General features: G+C 39.0%; 1 protein-coding gene across 9 annotated transcripts in view; it reads left to right on the top strand.

Annotated features, from left to right (window-relative positions):
• The window catches only part of PKNOX2 (PBX/knotted 1 homeobox 2), a 1,550,023-nt gene that overhangs the window by 403,604 nt on the left and 1,125,323 nt on the right, over nucleotides 1-21,096 (top strand). For all 9 annotated transcript variants that reach the window (XM_053691420.1, XM_053691421.1, XM_053691419.1 and 6 more), the window contains one exon: nucleotides 9,706-9,779. The gene's annotated coding sequence lies outside the window, so the exon portion shown is untranslated. The remainder of the gene's footprint in view (nucleotides 1-9,705; nucleotides 9,780-21,096) is intronic.

Here is a 21,096-nt window from a genome sequence, read left to right as displayed (position 1 = left end):
TTAATGTGTGTTAATATAGTTATGTGTTAATATATATATAGTTATGTGTTAATACATATATATTTATGTGTTATTAATGTGTGTTAATATAGTTATGTGTTAATATATATATATATATATATATATATATATTTATGTGTTATTAATGTGTGTTAATATAGTTATGTGTTAATACATATATATTTATGTGTTATTAATGTGTGTTAATACATATATATTTATGTGTTATTAATGTGTGTTAATATAGTTATGTGTTAATACATATATATTTATGTGTTATTAATGTGTGTTAATATAGTTATGTGTTAATACATATATATTTATGTGTTATTAATGTGTGTTAATATAGTTATGTGTTAATACATATATATTTATGTGTTATTAATGTGTGTTAATATAGTTATGTGTTAATATATATATATTTATGTGTTATTAATGTGTGTTAATATAGTTATGTGTTAATACATATATATTTATGTGTTATTAATGTGTGTTAATATAGTTATGTGTTAATACATATATATTTATGTGTTATTAATGTGTGTTAATATAGTTATGTGTTAATACATATATATTTATGTGTTATTAATGTGTGTTAATATAGTTATGTGTTAATACATATATATTTATGTGTTATTAATGTGTGTTAATATAGTTATGTGTTAATACATATATATTTATGTGTTATTAATGTGTGTTAATATAGTTATGTGTTAATACATATATATTTATGTGTTATTAATGTGTGTTAATATAGTTATGTGTTAATACATATATATTTATGTTATTAATGTGTGTTAATATAGTTATGTGTTAATATATATATATTTATGTGTTATTAATGTGTGTTAATATAGTTATGTGTTAATATATATATATTTGTGTTATTAATGTGTGTTAATATAGTTATGTGTTAATACATATATATTTATGTGTTATTAATGTGTGTTAATATAGTTATGTGTTAATACATATATATTTATGTGTTATTAATGTGTGTTAATACATATATATTTATGTGTTATTAATGTGTGTTAATACATATATATTTATGTGTTATTAATGTGTGTTAATATAGTTATGTGTTAATGCATATATATTTGTGTTATTAATGTGTGTTAATGCATATATATTTGTGTTATTAATGTGTGTTAATACATATATATTTATGAGTTATTAATGTGTGTTAATACATATTTCTTCTGTTATGTGTGATCAGTCCACGGGTCATCATTACTTCTGGGATATTATCTGCTCCCCTACAGGAAGTGCAAGAGGATTCACCCAGCAGAGTTGCCATATAGCTCCTCCCCTCTACGTCACCTCCAGTCATTCTCTTGCACCCAAAGACTAGATAGGAGGTGTGAGAGGGACTATGGTGATTATACTTAGTTTTTAGAACTTCAATCAAAGTTTGTTATTTTACAATAGCACCGGAGCGTGTTATTACCTCTCTGGCAGAGTTTGAAGAAGAATCTACCAGAGTTTTTCTTATGATTTTAACCGGAGTAGTTAAGATCATATTGCTGTTTCTCGGCCATCTGAGGGAGGTAAAAACTTCAGATCAGGGGACAGCGGGCAGTTGAATCTGCATTGAGGTATGTAGCAGTTTTTATTTTCTGAATGGAATTGATGAAAAAATCCTGCCATACCGTTATAATGAACATGTATGTATGCTCTACACTTTAGTATTCTGGGGATGGTATTTCACCGGAATTACTCTGTAAAAGTACATTAAACCTTTTATTAGGTATTTTTCATGTTAAACGTTTTTGCTGGAATGTAGAATCGTTTGCATTAGTGAGGTACTGAGTGAATAAATATTTGGGCATTATTTTTCCACTTGGCAGTTTGCTTGTGTTAATTATGACAGTTTCGTTTCTCTCTCACTGCTGTGTGTGAGAGGGAGGGGCCGTTTTTGGCGCTCTTTGCTACGCATCAAAAATTTCCAGTCAGTTTTTCTGCATGATCCGGTTCATCTCTAACAGAACTCAGGGGTCTTCAAACTTCTTTGAAGGGAGGTAGATTCTCTCAGCAGAGCTGTGAGACTTATATAGTGACTGTGTTTAAAACGTTGCTCTGTAATTTTTATGTTTAAAATTTAATTAGTGTTATTTTACTAATGGGAACAAACCTTTGCTAAAAAGTTGTGTTGTTTGTTAAGAGTGATGCTATAACTGTTTTTCAGTTCATTATTTCAACTGTCATTTAATCGTTTAGTGCTTCTTGAGGCACAGTACGTTTTTATTAAATAAAATTGTAACCGAGTTGCATGTTTATTGCTAGTGTGTTAAACATGTCTGATTCAGAGGAAGATACCTGTGTCATTTGTTCCAATGCCAAGGTGGAGCCCAATAGAAATTTATGTACTAACTGTATTGATGCTACTTTAAATAAAAGTCAATCTGTACAAATTGAACAAATTTCACCAAACAGCGAGGGGAGAGTTATGCCGACTAACTCGCCTCACGTGTCAGTACCTGCATCTCCCGCCCGGGAGGTGCGTGATATTATGGCGCCTAGTACATCTGGGCAGCCATTACAGATAACATTACAAGATATGGCTACTGTTATGACTGAAGTTTTGGCTAAATTACCAGAACTAAGAGGCAAGCGTGATCACTCTGGGGTGAGAACAGAGTGCGCTGATAATTCTAGGGCCATGTCTGATACTGCGTCACAGCTTGCAGAGCATGAGGACGGAGAGCTTCATTCTGTAGGTGGCGGTTCTGATCCAAGCAGCTTGGATTCAGATATTTCAAATTTTAAATTTAAATTGGAAAACCTCCGTGTATTACTAGGGGAGGTTTTAGCAGCTCTTAACGATTGTAACACTGTTGCAATACCAGAGAAAATGTGTAGGTTGGATAAATACTTTGCGGTACCGGCGAGTACTGACGTTTTTCCTATACCTAAGAGATTAACTGAAATTGTTACTAAGGAGTGGGATAGACCCGGTGTGCCGTTCTCACCCCCTCCGATATTTAGAAAAATGTTTCCAATAGACGCCACCACACGGGACTTATGGCAGACGGTCCCTAAGGTGGAGGGAGCAGTTTCTACTTTAGCTAAGCGTACCACTATCCCGGTGGAGGATAGCTGTGCCTTTTCAGATCCTATGGATAAAAAATTAGAGGGTTACCTTAAGAAAATGTTTGTTCAACAAGGTTTTATATTACAACCCCTTGCATGCATCGCGCCGATCACGGCTGCGGCAGCATTTTGGATTGAGTCTCTGGAAGAGAACCTTAGTTCAGCTACGCTGGACGACATTACGGACAGGCTTAGAGTCCTTAAATTAGCTAATTCATTCATTTCGGAGGCCGTAGTACATTTAACCAAACTTACGGCTAAGAATTCAGGATTCGCCATTCAGGCACGTAGGGCGCTGTGGCTAAAATCCTGGTCGGCTGATGTAACTTCTAAGTCCAAATTACTTAATATACCTTTCAAGGGGCAAACTTTATTTGGGCCCGGTTTGAAAGAGATTATCGCTGACATTACAGGAGGTAAGGGCCACGCTCTACCTCAAGACAAAGCCAAAGCTAAGGCTAGACAGTCTAATTTTCGTCCCTTTCTGAATTTCAAAGCAGGTGCAGCATCAACTTCCACTGCACCAAAACAGGAAGGAGCTGTTGCTCGTTACAGACAAGGCTGGAAACCTAACCAGTCCTGGAATAAGGGCAAGCAGGCCAGAAAACCTGCTGCTGCCCCTAAGACAGCATGAACCGAGGGCCCCCGATCCGGGACCGGATCTAGTGGGGGGCAGACTCTCTCTCTTCGCCCAGGCTTGGGCAAGAGATGTCCAGGATCCCTGGGCGCTAGAGATCATATCTCAGGGATACCTTCTAGACTTCAAATTATCTCTCCCAAGAGGGAGATTTCATCTGTCAAGGTTGTCAACAAACCAAATAAAGAAAGACGCGTTTCTACGCTGTGTACAAGATCTATTATTAATGGGAGTGATCCATCCGGTTCCGCGGTCGGAACAAGGACAAGGGTTTTACTCAAACCTGTTTGTGGTTCCCAAAAAAGAGGGAACTTTCAGGCCAATCTTGGATTTAAAGATCCTAAACAAATTCCTAAGAGTTCCATCGTTCAAAATGGAAACTATTCGGACAATCCTACCCATGATCCAAAAGGGTCAATACATGACCACAGTGGATTTAAAGGATGCTTACCTTCACATACCGATTCACAAAGATCATTACCGGTATCTAAGGTTTGCCTTTTTAGACAGGCATTACCAGTTTGTAGCCCTTCCATTTGGATTGGCTACGGCTCCAAGAATCTTCACAAAGGTTCTGGGTGCCCTTCTAGCGGTTCTGAGACCGCGAGGAATTTCGGTAGCTCCGTACCTAGACGACATTCTGATACAAGCTTCAAGCTTTCAAACTGCCAAGTCTCATACAGAGTTAGTTCTGGCATTTCTAAGGTCGCATGGATGGAAAGTGAACGAAAAGAAGAGTTCTCTCTTGCCTCTCACAAGAGTTCCATTCTTGGGGACTCTTATAGATTCTGTAGACATGAAGATTTATCTGACAGAAGACAGATTAACAAAGCTTCTAAATGTATGCCGTGTCCTTCATTCCATTCAACTCCCGTCAGTAGCTCAATGCATGGAGGTGATCGGCTTAATGGTAGCAGCAATGGACATAGTACCCTTTGCACGCCTACATCTCAGACCGCTGCAATTGTGCATGCTGAGTCAGTGGAATGGGGATTACTCAGATTTGTCCCCCACTCTGAATCTGGATCAAGAGACCAGAAATTCTCTTCTATGGTGGCTTTCTCGGCCACATCTGTCCAGGGGGATGCCGTTCAGCAGGCCGGACTGGACAATCGTAACAACAGACGTCAGCCTTCTAGGTTGGGGCGCTGTCTGGAATTCTCTGAAGGCTCAGGGACAATGGAGTCAGGAGGAAAGTCTCCTGCCAATAAACATTCTGGAATTGAGAGCAGTTCTCAATGCCCTTCTAGCTTGGCCCCAGTTAAAGACTCGGGGGTTCATCAGGTTTCAGTCGGACAACATCACGACTGTAGCTTACATCAACCATCAGGGAGGGACAAGAAGCTCCCTAGCAATGATAGAAGTATCAAAGATAATTCGCTGGGCAGAGTCTCACTCTTGCCACCTGTCAGCAATCCACATCCCGGGAGTGGAGAACTGGGAGGCGGATTTCTTGAGTCGCCAGACTCTTCATCCGGGGGAGTGGGAACTTCATCCGGAGGTCTTTGCCCAAATACTTCGACGTTGGGGCAAACCAGAGATAGATCTCATCCAGGGATCCGGGAGCGGTTCTGATAGATGCTTTGACAGCACCTTGGAACTTCAGGATGGCTTATGTGTTTCCACCCTTCCCGCTGCTTCCTCGATTGATTGCCAAAATCAAACAGGAGAGAGCATCAGTGATTCTAATAGCGCCTGCATGGCCGCGCAGGACCTGGTATGCAGATCTAGTGGACATGTCATCTTGTCCGCCTTGGTCTCTACCTCTAAGACAGGACCTTCTGATTCAGGGTCCATTCAAACATCAAAGTCTAACTTCTCTGAAGCTGACTGCTTGGAAATTGAACGCTTGATTTTATCAAAACGTGGTTTTTCTGAGTCGGTTATTGATACCCTGATACAGGCTAGGAAGCCTGTTACCAGAAAGATTTACCATAAAATATGGCGTAAATACCTATACTGGTGTGAATCCAAAGATTACTCCTGGAGTAAGGTTAGGATTCCTAGGATATTGTCTTTTCTACAAGAAGGTTTAGAAAAGGGTTTATCGGCTAGCTCATTAAAGGGACAGATCTCAGCTCTGTCCATCTTGTTACACAGGCGTCTGTCAGAAAATTCAGACATCCAGGCCTTTTGTCAGGCTTTAGCTAGGATCAAGCCTGTGTTTAAAACTGTTGCTCCGCCATGGAGTTTAAACTTAGTTCTTAACGTTTTACAGGGTGTTCCGTTTGAACCCCTTCATTCCATTGATATAAAATTGTTATCTTGGAAAGTTCTATTTTTAATGGCTATTTCCTCGGCTCGAAGAGTCTCTGAGTTATCAGCCCTACATTGTGATTCTCCTTATCTGATCTTTCACTCAGACAAGGTAGTTCTGCGTACTAAACCTGGGTTCTTACCTAAGGTTGTTTCTAACAGGAATATCAATCAAGAGATTGTTGTTCCATCCTTGTGTCCAAATCCTTCTTCAAAGAAGGAACGTCTTCTACACAATCTGGATGTAGTTCGTGCCCTCAAGTTCTACTTGCAGGCAACTAAAGATTTTCGCCAAACTTCTTCCCTGTTTGTCGTTTATTCTGGACAGAAGAGAGGTCAAAAAGCTTCTGCTACCTCTCTCTCTTTTTGGCTTCGTAGCATAATACGTTTAGCCTATGAGACTGCTGGACAGCAGCCTCCTGAAAGAATTACAGCTCATTCCACTAGAGCTGTGGCTTCCACTTGGGCCTTTAAGAATGAGGCCTCTGTTGAACAGATTTGCAAGGCTGCAACTTGGTCTTCGCTTCATACTTTTTCCAAATTTTACAAATTTGACACTTTTGCTTCTTCGGAGGCTATTTTTGGGAGAAAGGTTCTTCAGGCAGTGGTTCCTTCTGTATAATGAGCCTGCCTATCCCTCCCGTCATCCGTGTACTTTTGCTTTGGTATTGGTATCCCAGAAGTAATGATGACCCGTGGACTGATCACACATAACAGAAGAAAACATAATTTATGCTTACCTGATAAATTCCTTTCTTCTGTTGTGTGATCAGTCCACGGCCCGCCCTGTTTTTTAAGGCAGGTAAATATTTTTTAAATTATAATTCAGTCACCACTACACCCTTGGCTTCTCCTTTCTCGTTGGTCTTTGGTCGAATGACTGGAGGTGACGTAGAGGGGAGGTGCTATATGGCAACTCTGCTGGGTGAATCCTCTTGCACTTCCTGTAGGGGAGCAGATAATATCCCAGAAGTAATGATGACCCGTGGACTGATCACACAACAGAAGAAAGGAATTTATCAGGTAAGCATAAATTATGTTATATTTGTGTTATTAATGTGTGTTAATACATATATATTTATGTGTTAATACATATATATTTATGTGTTATTAATGTGTGTTAATACATATATATTTATGTGTTATTAATGTGTGTTAATACATATATATTTGTGTTATTAATGTGTGTTAATACATATATATTGATGTGTTATTAATGTGTGTTAATACATATATATTTGTGTTATTAATGTGTGTTAATACATATATATTAGTGTTATTAATGTGTGTTAATACATATATATTTATGTGTTATTAATGTGTGTTAATACATATATATTTGTGTTATTAATGTGTGTTAATACATATATATTTATGTGTTATTAATGTGTATTAATACATATATATTTGTGTTATTAATGTGTGTTAATATAGTTATGTGTTAATACATATATATTTGTGTTATTAATGTGCGTTAACATAGTTATGTGTTAATACATATATATTTATGTGTTATTAATGTGTGTTAATATAGTTATGTGTTAATACATATATATTTGTGTTATTAATGTGTGTTAATATAGTTATGTGTTAATACATATATATTTGTGTTATTAATGTGCGTTAACATAGTTATGTGTTAATACATATATATTTATGTGTTATTAATGTGTGTTAATATAGATGTGTTAATACATATATATTTGTGTTATTAATGTGTGTTAATATAGTTATGTGTTAATACATATATATTTGTGTTATTAATGTGTGTTAATATAGTTATGTGTTAATACATATATATTTATGTGTTATTAATGTGTGTTAATATAGTTATGTGTTAATACATATATATTTGTGTTATTAATGTGTGTTAATATAGTTATGTGTTAATACATATATATTTGTGTTATTAATGTGTGTTAATATAGTTACGTGTTAATACATATATATTTATGTGTTATTAATGTGTGTTAATATAGTTATGTGTTAATACATATATATTTGTGTTATTAATGTGTGTTAATATAGTTATGTGTTAATACATATATATTTGTGTTATTAATGTGTGTTAATACATATATATTTATGTGTTATTAATGTGTGTTAATATAGTTATGTGTTAATACATATATATTTGTGTTATTAATGTGTGTTAATATAGTTACGTGTTAATACATATATATTTATGTGTTATTAATGTGTGTTAATATAGTTATGTGTTAATACATATATATTTATGTGTTATTAATGTGTGTTAATACATATATATTTATGTGTTATTAATGTGTGTTAATACATATATATTTATGTGTTATTAATGTGTGTTAATACATATATATTTATGTGTTATTAATGTGTGTTAATACATATATATTTATGTGTTATTAATGTGTGTTAATACATATATATTTGTGTTATTAATGTGTGTTAATACATATATATTTATGTGTTATTAATGTGTGTTAATATAGTTATGTGTTAATACATATATATTTATGTGTTATTAATGTGTGTTAATATAGTTATGTGTTAATACATATATATTTATGTGTTATTAATGTGTGTTAATATAGTTATGTGTTAATACATATATATTTATGTGTTATTAATGTGTGTTAATATAGTTATGTGTTAATACATATATATTTATGTGTTATTAATGTGTGTTAATATAGTTATGTGTTAATACATATATATTTATGTGTTATTAATGTGTGTTAATATAGTTATGTGTTAATACATATATATTTATGTGTTATTAATGTGTGTTAATATAGTTATGTGTTAATACATATATATTTATGTGTTATTAATGTGTGTTAATATAGTTATGTGTTAATACATATATATTTATGTGTTATTAATGTGTGTTAATATAGTTATGTGTTAATACATATATATTTATGTGTTATTAATGTGTGTTAATATAGTTATGTGTTAATACATATATATTTATGTGTTATTAATGTGTGTTAATATAGTTATGTGTTAATACATATATATTTAACATTTGCTGCCCATAGCTAAGCGACTTATCCCCTTCACTGCGCTGTGTTCTCATGCCGTGGAGCCTATGGAAGCGCCCTCTCATGATCATAATGCTTCGTGCAATGCAAATGCGAGGTCACATTTGCATTGTACCTCACTTGTAATACCAGCGCAGTGTAAATATCGCTTTCGTGGAAGCAATATTTTGCTCTCAATTTGTAATCTGTCCCTTTATGTTGGATTTTGTTTGGCTAATAAATGGCTATAGCTTTAATCCCAGATGTGGTGAGATGATTATCTTTTATTTGTTATAGCACATTAAAGTGACAAAAACAATGAAAAGATATACTTAAGTAATACAAATACCAATAAAATATTTTGATTTGTTTTACCTATGACTACTGGATAACTTTACCCTCTTTCAGCTCAACATGAATGTCATTTAGTGGACAGACATTGTGTTGAGTGCCGAATAACATATTTACAATGAAATGTAGGAAAGCATTGTGTAAATAAGAAGTTTTCCTGTAACGTGCACATGGTTTTATCTGCGCTATCTCCTTATGTATGTGAGTTACCGTACTTCACACTCACATTAAATGGTTAACAAAGATGTCTTTAGCAGCTGCTGGTTCATTAAAACAGTTTTTTTCTTTACAAATAAAATGCTGAGTCTGTTATTTGTGATGTTTGTATTTACTGACACATGATCATTGCTACTTTATTTTTAGGTTGGCTGGTGCTATAGTGAGTCGAGGTGTATAATAAACAGTGGTCTAATGAAGAGTACATGAGCATGCGGAAGGTGAGTTTATTAAGCCCAATGCAATAAATAGATAACAGATAATACATGTGATTTTCTTGTGCTTTAAATTTCCTTCAAAAATGTTCATATTATGTGAAATATCTCAAGTTAAAGATTCCCTAGAAGATAGCAGACTATATTTATATGACAATGTAGGTAACTTTGTGTTTGTTTATTTTAGTCACACAAACTCAGTAATGTCCTAGAAACCTGCAATAACAATACAGATGTATGTGGGGCAGCCATCATCGGCCACTGGCAAATACCTTAACTACAACCCTTACCTAACGTAACCCGAGCCCTAACCTAATGTAACCCTAACCCAAGCCCTAACCTAACGTAACCCTAGCCCAAACCTAGCCCTTACCTAACTCAAGCCCTTACCTAACCTAACCCTAACCCAAGCACTTACCAAACGTAACCCTTCCCCTAGCCCAAACTTAACCCTTCCCCTAGCCCAAACCTAGCCCTAACCTACCCTAACCCTAGCCTAACCCTAGCCCTAACCTAATGTAACCCTTGCCCTAGCCCAAAATTAACTCTAATCTAGCCCTAGCCTAATGTTACCCTTCTTCTAACCTAACCCTAACATAACCCTGTTAGGTTTTTATGTAGGCATGTGACCAGCTTGCGGGCTCTAGTAGTTAGTTACCCCGGCTTGGTGTTGGTCAGAAGTAAGAGGTTCTGGGACATTATAGGTTTTTATGTGGGTATGTGACCAGCCAGCGGGCTCTAGTAGCCAGTTACCCCGGCTTGGTATTGGTCAGAAGTAAGAGGTTCTGGGACATTATAGGTATTTTTGTGGGCATGTGACCAGCCAGAGGGCTCTAGTAGTCAGTACCCTGCTTGGTATTGGTCAGAAGTAAGAGGTTCTGGGACATTATAGTTTCCTTGGGTGATGAGTTTTGGTTGTGTAGTTTCTGTGGATAATTATTACAGGAGGAGTCAGAGGACTAGTAGAGACAGTCGCAGAGATGATCTGCAGACCTTTTAAAACCACAAAAATCCCTTAAAGACGCTTCAGGCAAAATATTTGGGGTTTTGGAAGTTCCAGATCTTTCCTATGAGAATGTGTCAGTAGATAGACCTAATGTAACCTCATTTTCTCGACCAGCAAAAGGTGATTTGTTTTTTATAACTGTTCATAAACCTAAATGTATTATAGTAACCAGAGACACCTTTTCCTGTTGTGTTTGCTAATCTAACATTACATAAATTATTTAAACCAAAAGTAGAACAGGTAATGAAAGTCTTAGACTTAAAATACAAAATATGTTGCACATCTTATATTTATACAAGAATAAGCCCCACCTTTATGCAATAAACATGAACAAATATCATTTGATATCTGATGCCACATGGTTTGCCCTCATTCATGTTCGCAAAAGACAGACTTTAAAGGGACATTAAACACAAAATAAATGCTAGATAGAATGATGCATTCAAAGAAAAGATTTGTCTGAGAATAACATGTAGATGTATGTTTTAAAGTGTCATTAGTTATTTAAATATTGACAAAATAAGTGTAAAGTTGTAGTGTCTATAAAACAATGCGAGCTTCCATATTGTAACTTAGGTTACCTTCTCTGCTGTGGCCAATTAGAGACAGTTAAAATATGTCACTAGAGTGAGTAGCCAATGGTTTTGTGGAATATAACAGTGTTCTGCATTTCCATTTCCAGGAACTGAAAAGCTCACAATTTCAGAATGGAATTACAGGAAAAGGGGACAAAATAAACAAAGTATATTGCAGAGATTTTCTTATATATATGATTTATCATTTTATGTTACCATCTCAAAGTGTTTAATGTCCCTTTAATAGGTCATCTGTAAAATACTGTGACTTGTTGGTGAACTCCTTTTGGTTTTAATTAAAAATAGTAACGGTCGTTACATTAAACGTGAAATATTTCCTTAATCCATGCCTACAGATCTGGCACTGGCTGGTGTCCAGACCCACTATGTAAATAACACGCACAGCATATTTGTGGAGTTGCTCATGTAATGATAGGATTAATAGGTGCAAAGTTCGGCTATGTGCTGGGGTCCCTACTGAGAAGAATAAGCTCACTCAGTGCCAACTTAAGGCTCAGCACAAAGTGAGCAAGTGTTAAGAAATGGGAGAGTTACTTGTTGCTGCTGCTTGCCTAGATTCACTAAGAACAAGCAGAGACAGATGTGAGATGAGAGGAACTCAGTGACCGCACATCTTGTCGTCTCTTTAGGATTCAGTTTCACAAACTGACGTTAAACACTAATACTATTTAAAAGCATATTATTGGGGGTTTTATGTGTGCTGTCATGTTGAAATCTAACTTTCACTACATTCCAGTGCTGATGTTTTTGCACATGTGCAGTAGCTGTCCGTCAGATACCTGCAGTGTAACTTAGGTTCCAAAATGGCAGCCCCCATGATTAGGAGATGCATGAAATGCAATTAGTGTCCTTTAAATATAATTTAATAACACTGTGGTGTCTGGGGCCCAATTTTAGCATTTGGTTCATCCACTTGGTTTTAAACACAACAACAACAACTAGTATAGTGCCCTGTGAGGTTAACCCCTTCCTGCCTTCAGTGATGTTGAACAACTAGTGTTGTGCCCTGTGAGGTTAACCCCTTCCTGCCTTCAGTGATGTTGAACAACTAGTGTTGTGCCCTGTGAGGTTAACCCCTTCCTGCCTTCAGTGCTGTTGAACAAATAGTATTGTGCCCTGTGAGGTTAACCCCTTCCTGCCTTCAGTGATGTTGAACAACTAGTATTGTGCCCTGTGAGGTTAACCCCTTCCTGCCTTCAGTGATGTTGAACAACTAGTGTTGTGCCCTGTGAGGTTAACCCCTTCCTGCCTTCAGTGCTGTTGAACAAATAGTATTGTGCCCTGTGAGGTTAACCCCTTCCTGCCTTCAGTGATGTTGAACAACTAGTATTGTGCCCTGTGAGGTTAACCCCTTCCTGCCTTCAGTGATATTGAACAACTAGTATTGTGCCATGTGAGGTTAACCCCTTCCTGCCTTCAGTGATGTTGAACAACTAGTGTTGTGCCTGTGAGGTTAACCCCTTCCTGCCTTCAGTGCTGTTAACTAGTATTGTGCCCTGTGAGGTTAACCCCTTCTGCTTTCAGTGCTGTTAACTAGTATTGTGCCCTGTGAGGTTAACCCCTTCTGCCTTCAGTGCTGTTAACAACTAGTATTGTGCCCTGTGAGGTTAACCCCTTGTTCAACATCACTGAAGGCAGGAAGGGGTTAACCTCACAGGGCACAATACTAGTTGTTCAACAGCACTAAACTCAGGAAGGGGTTAACTTCACAGGGCACAATACTAGTTGTTGTTGTGAGGTTAACCCCTTCCTGAGTTTAGTGCTGTTGAACAACTAGTATTGTGCCCTGTGAGGTTAACACCTTCCTGCCTTCAGTGGTGTTGACAACTAGTATGTGTGGTGTGTGTGTAATGTGTGTATTTGCTTAGGGGTTGTTGTGTGTGTAATGTCTTTACTTTCATAGGGGCTGTTGTGTGCTGTGTGTGTGTGTATTTGCGTAGGGGCTGTTGCTAGTAGTGTGTGTGTAATGTGTGTATTTGCGTAGGGGCTGTTGCGTGCGGTGTGTGTGTGTAATGTGTGTTTTCTTCTTAAATGGAAAGAGTCCACAGCTGCATTCATTACTTTTGGGAATTAAGAACCTGGCCACCAGGAGGAGGCAAAGACACCCCAGCCAAAGGCTTAAATACTCCTCCCACTCCCTTCATCCCCCAGTCATTCATTGCCTTTGCAGTGTGTGTGTATTTGCGTAGGGACTGTTGTGTGCGGTGTGTGTGTAATGTGTGTATTTGCGTAGGGGCTGTTGCGTGCGGTGTGTGTGTGTAATGTGTGTTTTCTTCTTAAATGGAAAGAGTCCACAGCTGCATTCATTTCTTTTGGGAATTAAGAACCTGGCCCCCAGGAGGAGGCAAAGACACCCCAGCCAAAGGCTTAAATACTCCTCCCACTCCCCTCATCCCCCAGTCATTCTTTACCTTTCGTCCCAGGAGGTTGACAGAGAAGTGTCAGAATTTTTAATTTTTGTTCTTTGTCTCTTTTGGAGGGTAGTACTCTTCGGCATGGGACATGAGTTTTAAGTAGTCCTGTCAGTCTCTCAGTGAGGGCTTGGATGAAAGTTAGAGTCCGGAGATGCAGGGAGAGTCTTTCTGCGAAACCATCCCGACTCATATTAACAGCTCCTAAAGCAATCAGTGTTGTCGAACTTCGCTCAGCTGCCTGTTTTCTTCTCTCTCCTGTTCCACTGCGTTGATTCTGGTAAGATAGTTTTATTTTACTTTATTTCTCAATGTACTATAATGTGAAAGTTTTCCCGAGAGGCTACCTACCACCTTGCGGGTCTATCTTATCACAAGGGTCTCAGTGAGTCTCTTTTAGTATCTTGGAATCGAGGGTTATTATCTCCTGAGGGGGGTTATTGAACAGGGGGGTTTATAATCATTTGTGAAAATATTATACGTTAGCGCAACCTGAGGAAGGGTTTATAATCATGTTTGTTATGTGATTCATCCTGCTTATGTGTGATATTTATGGGCTCGTGGTTTGTAACATTGAGACCTTTGGAATTGACGCAGCCTTTTGGTTGGGCATGCTTTTTTGGACTGTACGGTTCACCTTGTGTCGGGTGTGGTTCCGTTCCGTTTTCCATTTCCGCATACCCGATTGTGTGGCGAAGGAAATATTCTAATCCACAGGGGTCTGGTCATAGGAGGTGGTGAATGCCCCAGCGATTGTGGGTGTCAGGTGCCGTTTTTGTTTTACTACTTTAGTCCATATTTATATATCCTCTACCAGTTATGGAGGATTCTGATGCTGAGACTGTGCTAATTTCAGATTCAGTTACGGAAGATTCTGATACTGAGACTATTTTAATTTCAGATTCTGTGTCCGGTGACGAATCCAGACTGTCCTCGTTGGCACATGTCAACCAGTTTTGTTCCGTATGCCATTTTAGAGCGTCTTGTCCCTCGGGCTCAGGGAATCAAGGTACAGCTGAGCCATCCGCCTCTGGGGGTCCTGTCCTCCGAGAGTCGAGTTCCCTACCAATTCATACTTTTACACATGCGGGTAACCCAGTTTCTGATTCCTCCATGCAGGGTGGCGTGTTCCCCCCGGAGGTTGTAGCGCGTTTTCGCTTCCACATAATGTTGCCGATTGTTTGAGTCCAGACTTTTATTTGAGAATGTGCTTGTGCCCTATTGTCCCGAGCCTCTACAGTTCCCTGCGGGTGTAACTGTCTCTGAGTGTCGTGCCTTTCGTTACAGGATTGCTCGACTTTGCGTATTGCTCAGACATGTTTTTCAGTTATTGAACGACCCTATCGTTACCAGATACAGGGATTTTCAGTCTGCTAATTTGAATGGTGCACCTCATTAGACATGTGGGGATGAGGTAATCTCCTGATTGTCATTTGATTGAGATCTTTCCCAGTTTTTTGGGAAAATAGGGCTCCATTTGGCTGGTCCTGCGGGTAGGCCTGTGTCTTTTTGGGCGCTATCCTCCTGGTTGCCTTATATTTTATTTGTATCCGATGGGATGTCTTTTATTTGGTTTTGTTTCCTTCTGAACCTTCTGGGATCGATACTCTTTGTTCTTCTTTGGAAGTTGTTTTGGACACGTTAGTCCTATGTCTGTTTTCTTTTTTTCCCCTATGAGGGAGAATTTGGCAGCTTACCAGTTAGGATCCTAAGTGCAGGCTGGTCCTGTTGGGTTTGTTCGGTCTTGCGGCTGTTCAGACACGTGGCGCTGTTCTGTTTGGCTGGTACGGTAGAAGCACTGAGTGCTTAGGTTTTCATTGGTTTTCATGTTCAACTAAGCATTCAAGAGGACCTGTGGGTTCCGTAAAACGGGATGGATGCTTTCCGCCCGTATAGCCTTCAGTCATATATGACCGGATCAGGGGAGTTTTTCCGCTGCGTCACTCTTTCTGACATCTGATACCATCAGAACCTAGTGTTTTCCTCCCTCATGCGGGGGAGGGTTGGCTAAGTGCCCCATTGCCGCAGTTTGAGTGGTTTGGCCTTCGGTTTCAGGGCTCTGGATTGCCCTTGTGGGCCTGATCCAACAGCCTGTATCAGATTCGGCTGTCTAGCATGCGGAGGGTTTTCAGTTTGAAACCATTTGCATCTTTTGGCACCTTGCAGGTGTGCGCATACACTTTTTATAGTTTATCTAGATACTTCTCTTACTTTTGACATGTACTGTCTGTTTGAGTGATGCTCTTACTCTTGACGTGTACTGTCTGTTTGAGTGGAGACCTTTGGGTCTCCTTCCATTGTCCCGGGTGAGTTGGATCTCCTTTTAGGGATTTGTATTTCCGGGTGATGGTTGATTTGACTTTGTTTAGTTTGGGGTTTCCCGAAGCTGGGAAGGCTTAGCGCCTTTTTTCTTCCCTGTGTCCTCTGCTGGTGTGGAGGTGATGGGGAGACTAGCCCTGCTAGAGGTATCCCTTATGTTGTCCTGAGGCCTTAAGAAGTCTCTTCATAAGACTTCTAGCCTTGCTCCTTGGAGCTTTGGACTTTGGCTAGGGTGGTTCCTACCTTGGTCGGGACTTTCGAGTTCTTCTCGCTATCCGGATTCTCTTGGTATGCATTCATATCCCTTGTGTCTGGCCTTTTGGCCAGTTGGGGTGTTTATTTCTAGGGTAAGGTTGCCTGAACTATTGGGTGCCGGTCCTGTTTTTCTCCTGAGACTTCCGGTTGCTGAGGCTTCGCTTGGCCTTTTTCCTGACCCAGTCTTGGGTTGTTTTGGAATCTTGGACCTCAGGGCTGGTCGGGGTGTTGCACGGTAGTGGAACTTGGGCTATTTCTTTGCTCCATCTACCTGGCTTGATCATGGTTGGCCAGGTTTTCAGAGTATTTATTACTCTTTGCAACAGAGTAGCCCATGTCATCTAGTGGTTAGCTGTGGGGCTTGCGCCTCAAGGGTTGTGGGTTCATACCCAGCTGTGGGCGCTGGATGTCCAGTTTCTGGTGCGCCTTAGGGTTGCATCCCCCTAGTAAGCTTGCCAGTGTATCCGGGGATTCCCTACTCTGCAGGCAAATGGGTTGGCTATGCCTCTGCTTGTGTCAATGATATGTCTCAGCGCTCATAGTATCCCAATAATGCTTAGTGATAAATGGGGTACCTAGCTACCCCTAGAAGTGGTAAAGATATGTTGGTTGTATATCAGAAAGCGGCTATGGGAAATGGGTTTGGGAAATTTTATTATTTTTTACTTTTTGATTTTTGATTTTACCTCATTTTTAATATTTTGGAATTTTCATTTAAAAGAATTTTTTTCAATATTTTTTCATCACTATTATAACACTTAAAGAATTTTTTGTTTCACATTTTTTGTTTCAAATTTTACTGATGAAGACACACCAAATAAGAGACTATAAACTGTTTTTGAAAATATTAAATCACCCTAACCGTTTGGTGACCACAACGAACCATACTCCAACCATATGTTTTAAACAATTTTGTAAGAATTTTAAGAGAATTTTAAGAGGAGAGTTTAGAAATTATTATGTTAACATTTTGTTTTTTATAAATCAAGATTGTTACCTATTATAATTGTATACTTTTACATGGATCCATGTTTTTAACTGTATGTTTTAATTATATGTTTTAATCAATTGTATGAGGAAATAAATTTGGTAATTTGTATACATTTCAATCCAGTATTCCGGAATACATTCCTACACATATGAGAATTAATCATATTTGAAATATAGACATATACGGTATTTCCCAAACCCATTTCCCATAGCCTCTAGTTAGGCGCTTTCTGATATACAACCAACATATCTGTGCCTCTGCTTGGCAAGCTACTTGTAGGTGGGTCCTTCTAGGACATTTGTGTTGGGGATTTATTTTCCCATTAGCCGGTGGCTTCCGGCCTTGAGGACAGTTATTTCCCTTCCGGCCTCATCCCTTTTCTTTATGGGATATTCTCCTCCTTATGGAGATGGAGTCCTTTCTTGGGGCTTCTCCTGGATGAGAGGTGGACAGGTCGGATGGGTTCCCCCTGGGGTCTTGCTAGCTCCAAGTCAGACTTGTTGGGCCTTTATTTGGATAGATCCCTAGGTCTTGTCGTCTGTTTTCATAGTTGGGTTGTACTTGTACTCTGTGGGGATGGCTGTGCTATCCTTACGCTCGTTCCTGTACCAGTTTCGGGATTCTTCTGTTAACCTATTTTGGATCCCTGGGGCTGGGTTGGTCCAGCTGGGTGTGGGTCTACAGGTCAGGATGGTCGAGCGGTCTAAGATGCTGAGTTCAGGTCGCAGTCTCCTCTGGATGTGTGAGCCTTGTTGAGTCTGTTAGCTCAGTCTGCTAGGATATAGAATTTCCTTTCAACTTGCTCCATCAATTTCAGAAGAGGGTCTACTCTTCCTTCGGGTTCTGAGGGTATACTCTCCTTCTCGGGGGGCCTCGATTGAGGTTTTGTGTTCCACTTTTTAGGGACCTGTATAGGTCCGACGGCTTTGGTTGTCTGGAGCGTGCCCTCTGTCTGGGGGTGGCTTTTGCAGTCTGTTCCTTGCTTGTCTGCTTCTTCTTCCACGCAAGTGCCCTCTGTGTTATCCTGATATGGACTCTGTGTTCTCCAACCTGGGGTTTTTCACCTGGGTTTATTACACGTTTTTCGTGGTTGAATACTTTGGTATTCTATGTTCAGATGCTGTGAGGACTTTGCCTCTTCAGTTGCATTCAGTGCTTGCAGGATGTTGGAGAAAAATCTGTTCTGTCTCTGTGCCCAGTCTTATCCCGGGTTTCACTTGGTATAGGCGTGGCCTCCTTTTCCTGTTTGGACCCGTTTGGGTCTCTGTGAGCTGGGCTCACTCTTAGGGTGTTCTTTTTTGTGTTAAGGGACCTTTCAGTTTCCTCTGTTCTCCTTCGCCTTGTCCCCTTGGGGGTTTCGGCTGGTGTCCCCTTCATTAGTGGGGGGTGAGTGGTGGGGGACCGTCTGTTGGGCGACAGTGTCTCCTGGAGGACTGTTGGCTCAGTCGAGTTTGTTTTGCGGTCTCTAGTTTGGCTTCTGGACTGGCTGCAAGTCAGTGTCCTTGGGGCTTTTCCTTTAAAAAAAAAATGATGGGCTTCGGACGAAGCAGGGTTTTTTATTGGGTAGAGGTTCAGGCCTGGTGCCCTCAGTATGGGCTGCCTATTGAACCCTTCCGTCTTGGCATTCAGTGTCCTCTATAGCTTGGGTATTGGTTTCCCAAAAGTAATGAATGCAGCTGTGGACTCTTTCCATTTAAGAAGAAAACCATAAATTATGTTTACCTGATAATTTCCTTTTCTTCTGATTGAAAGAGTCCACAGCTCCCCAACCGTAATTTTATGTGGGACGTCCTTATTATTCTTCTGGCACCTTTCACCCTGATATTTCTTCTGATTGAAAGAGTCCACAGCTCCCCACCCCTAATTTTATGTGGGGCGTCCTTATTATTCTTCTGGCACCTTTCACCCTGATATTTCTTCTACTGTTCCTTGGCAGAATGACTGGGGGATGAGGGGAGTGGGAGGAGTATTTAAGCCTTTGGCTGGGGTGTCTTTACCTCCTTTTGGTGGCCAGGTTCTCTTTTTCCAAAAGTAATGAATGCAGCTGTGGACTCTTTCCATCAGAAGTAAAGGATATGATCAGATAAGCATAATTTATGTTATTTGTGCGTGCGTGCGTGTGTGTGTATTTGTGGGTGTATTATAATGTATGTATTTGTGCATGTGTATGTATGTGTGTGTGTGTTATAATGTGTGTATTTGTGCGTGTGTGTGTTATAATGTGTGTATTTATGTGTGCATGTGTGTGTGTGTTATAATGTGTGTATTTGTGTATGTGTGTGTGTGATGTGTGTATTTGTGCATGTGTGTGTGTTATAATGTGTGTATATGTGTATGTGTGTTATAATGTGTGTATTTGTGTGTGTGCATGTGTTTTTATGTGTGGGTGTGTTTATAATATGTGTATTTGTGCATGTGTGTGTGTTATAATGTGTGTATATGTGTATGTGTGTGTGTTATAATGTGTGTGTGCATGTGTGTGTATGTGTGGGTGTGTTATAATGTGTGTATTTGTGTGTGTGTGTGTGGGTGTATTATAATGTATGTATTTGTGCATGTGTGTATGTGTGGGTGTGTTATATTGTGTGTATGTGTGTGTATTTGTGCATGTGAATTTGTGGGTGTGTTATAATGTGTGTGGTATGTGTGTATTTGTGTATGTGTGTATTTGTGTTTGTGTGTGTGTGTCATAATGTGTGTATTTGTGCGTGTTTGTGTTATTATGTGTGTTTGTGTATGTGTGTGTGTTATAATGTGTGTATTTGTGCATGTGTGTGTGTTATAATGTGTGTATTTGTGTGTGTTATAATGTGTGTATTTGTGTGTGTGTTATGTCTTTATTTGTGCATGTGTATGTGTGGGTGTGTTATAATGTGTGTGTTATAATGTGTGTATTTGTGCATGTGTGTGTGTTATAACGTGTGTATGTGTGTGTGTTATAATGTGTGTATTTGTGTGTGTGTTATGTGTTTATTTGTGCATGTGTATGTGTGGGTGTGTTATAATGTGGGTGTTATAATGTGTGTATTTGTGTATGTGTGTGTGTTATAATGTGTGTGTGTGTGTGTGTTATAATGTGTGCATTTGTGTATGTGTGTGTGTGTTATGATGTATGTATTTGTGTGTGTGTGTTATAATGTGTGTACCTTTGTTGAGTAGGTCTGCTAGTTCAAATAGCAGATGGTTTAAAGGGACATTAAACACTTAAGGGCCAGATTATAAGTGGAGCACAAAATATCGCTTTCACTAAATGTGCGCTGGTATTGCAGGTGAGGTGCAATGTGAACGCGAGCTTGCGTTCGCATTGCATGGAAGCATTGCACTCACAAGAGCGCACTTCCATAGACTGAGACATGGCATGAGAACCTAGCGCAGCGAAGGGGATAAGTCACGCATCGATAAGCAGCAAATATATATATATATATTTATGTGTTAATATGTGTATATACATATATATTTAAATGTATGTAAGAACACACAGTTCCCATACGCCACAATGTAAAGGTACTTTTCAGTGCCGTTTTTTTCTAACACCCCACACCCGCTGACTTTAGCCCCCAAAAACTGCTTAGTGCAGTTTAAATTAAGAATGTGACATTAAAAAAAGAAAAAAAGCACTTATGTTTGGGGGCAATTGGGGGACATTTAGAAAACTAACCCAGAGGTCTGAGCACTTGTAATGGCTGGTTATTTATTGCATGCCCATAAACAGGCAAATGTTCCCGTTTGCATGATAATTTAGCGC

Source organism: Bombina bombina, chromosome 8 (assembly GCF_027579735.1).
Source record: "Bombina bombina isolate aBomBom1 chromosome 8, aBomBom1.pri, whole genome shotgun sequence".
In the NCBI taxonomy this organism is placed as follows: domain Eukaryota; kingdom Metazoa; phylum Chordata; class Amphibia; order Anura; family Bombinatoridae; genus Bombina; species Bombina bombina.
This window is presented reverse-complemented; position numbering and strand designations above follow the sequence as displayed.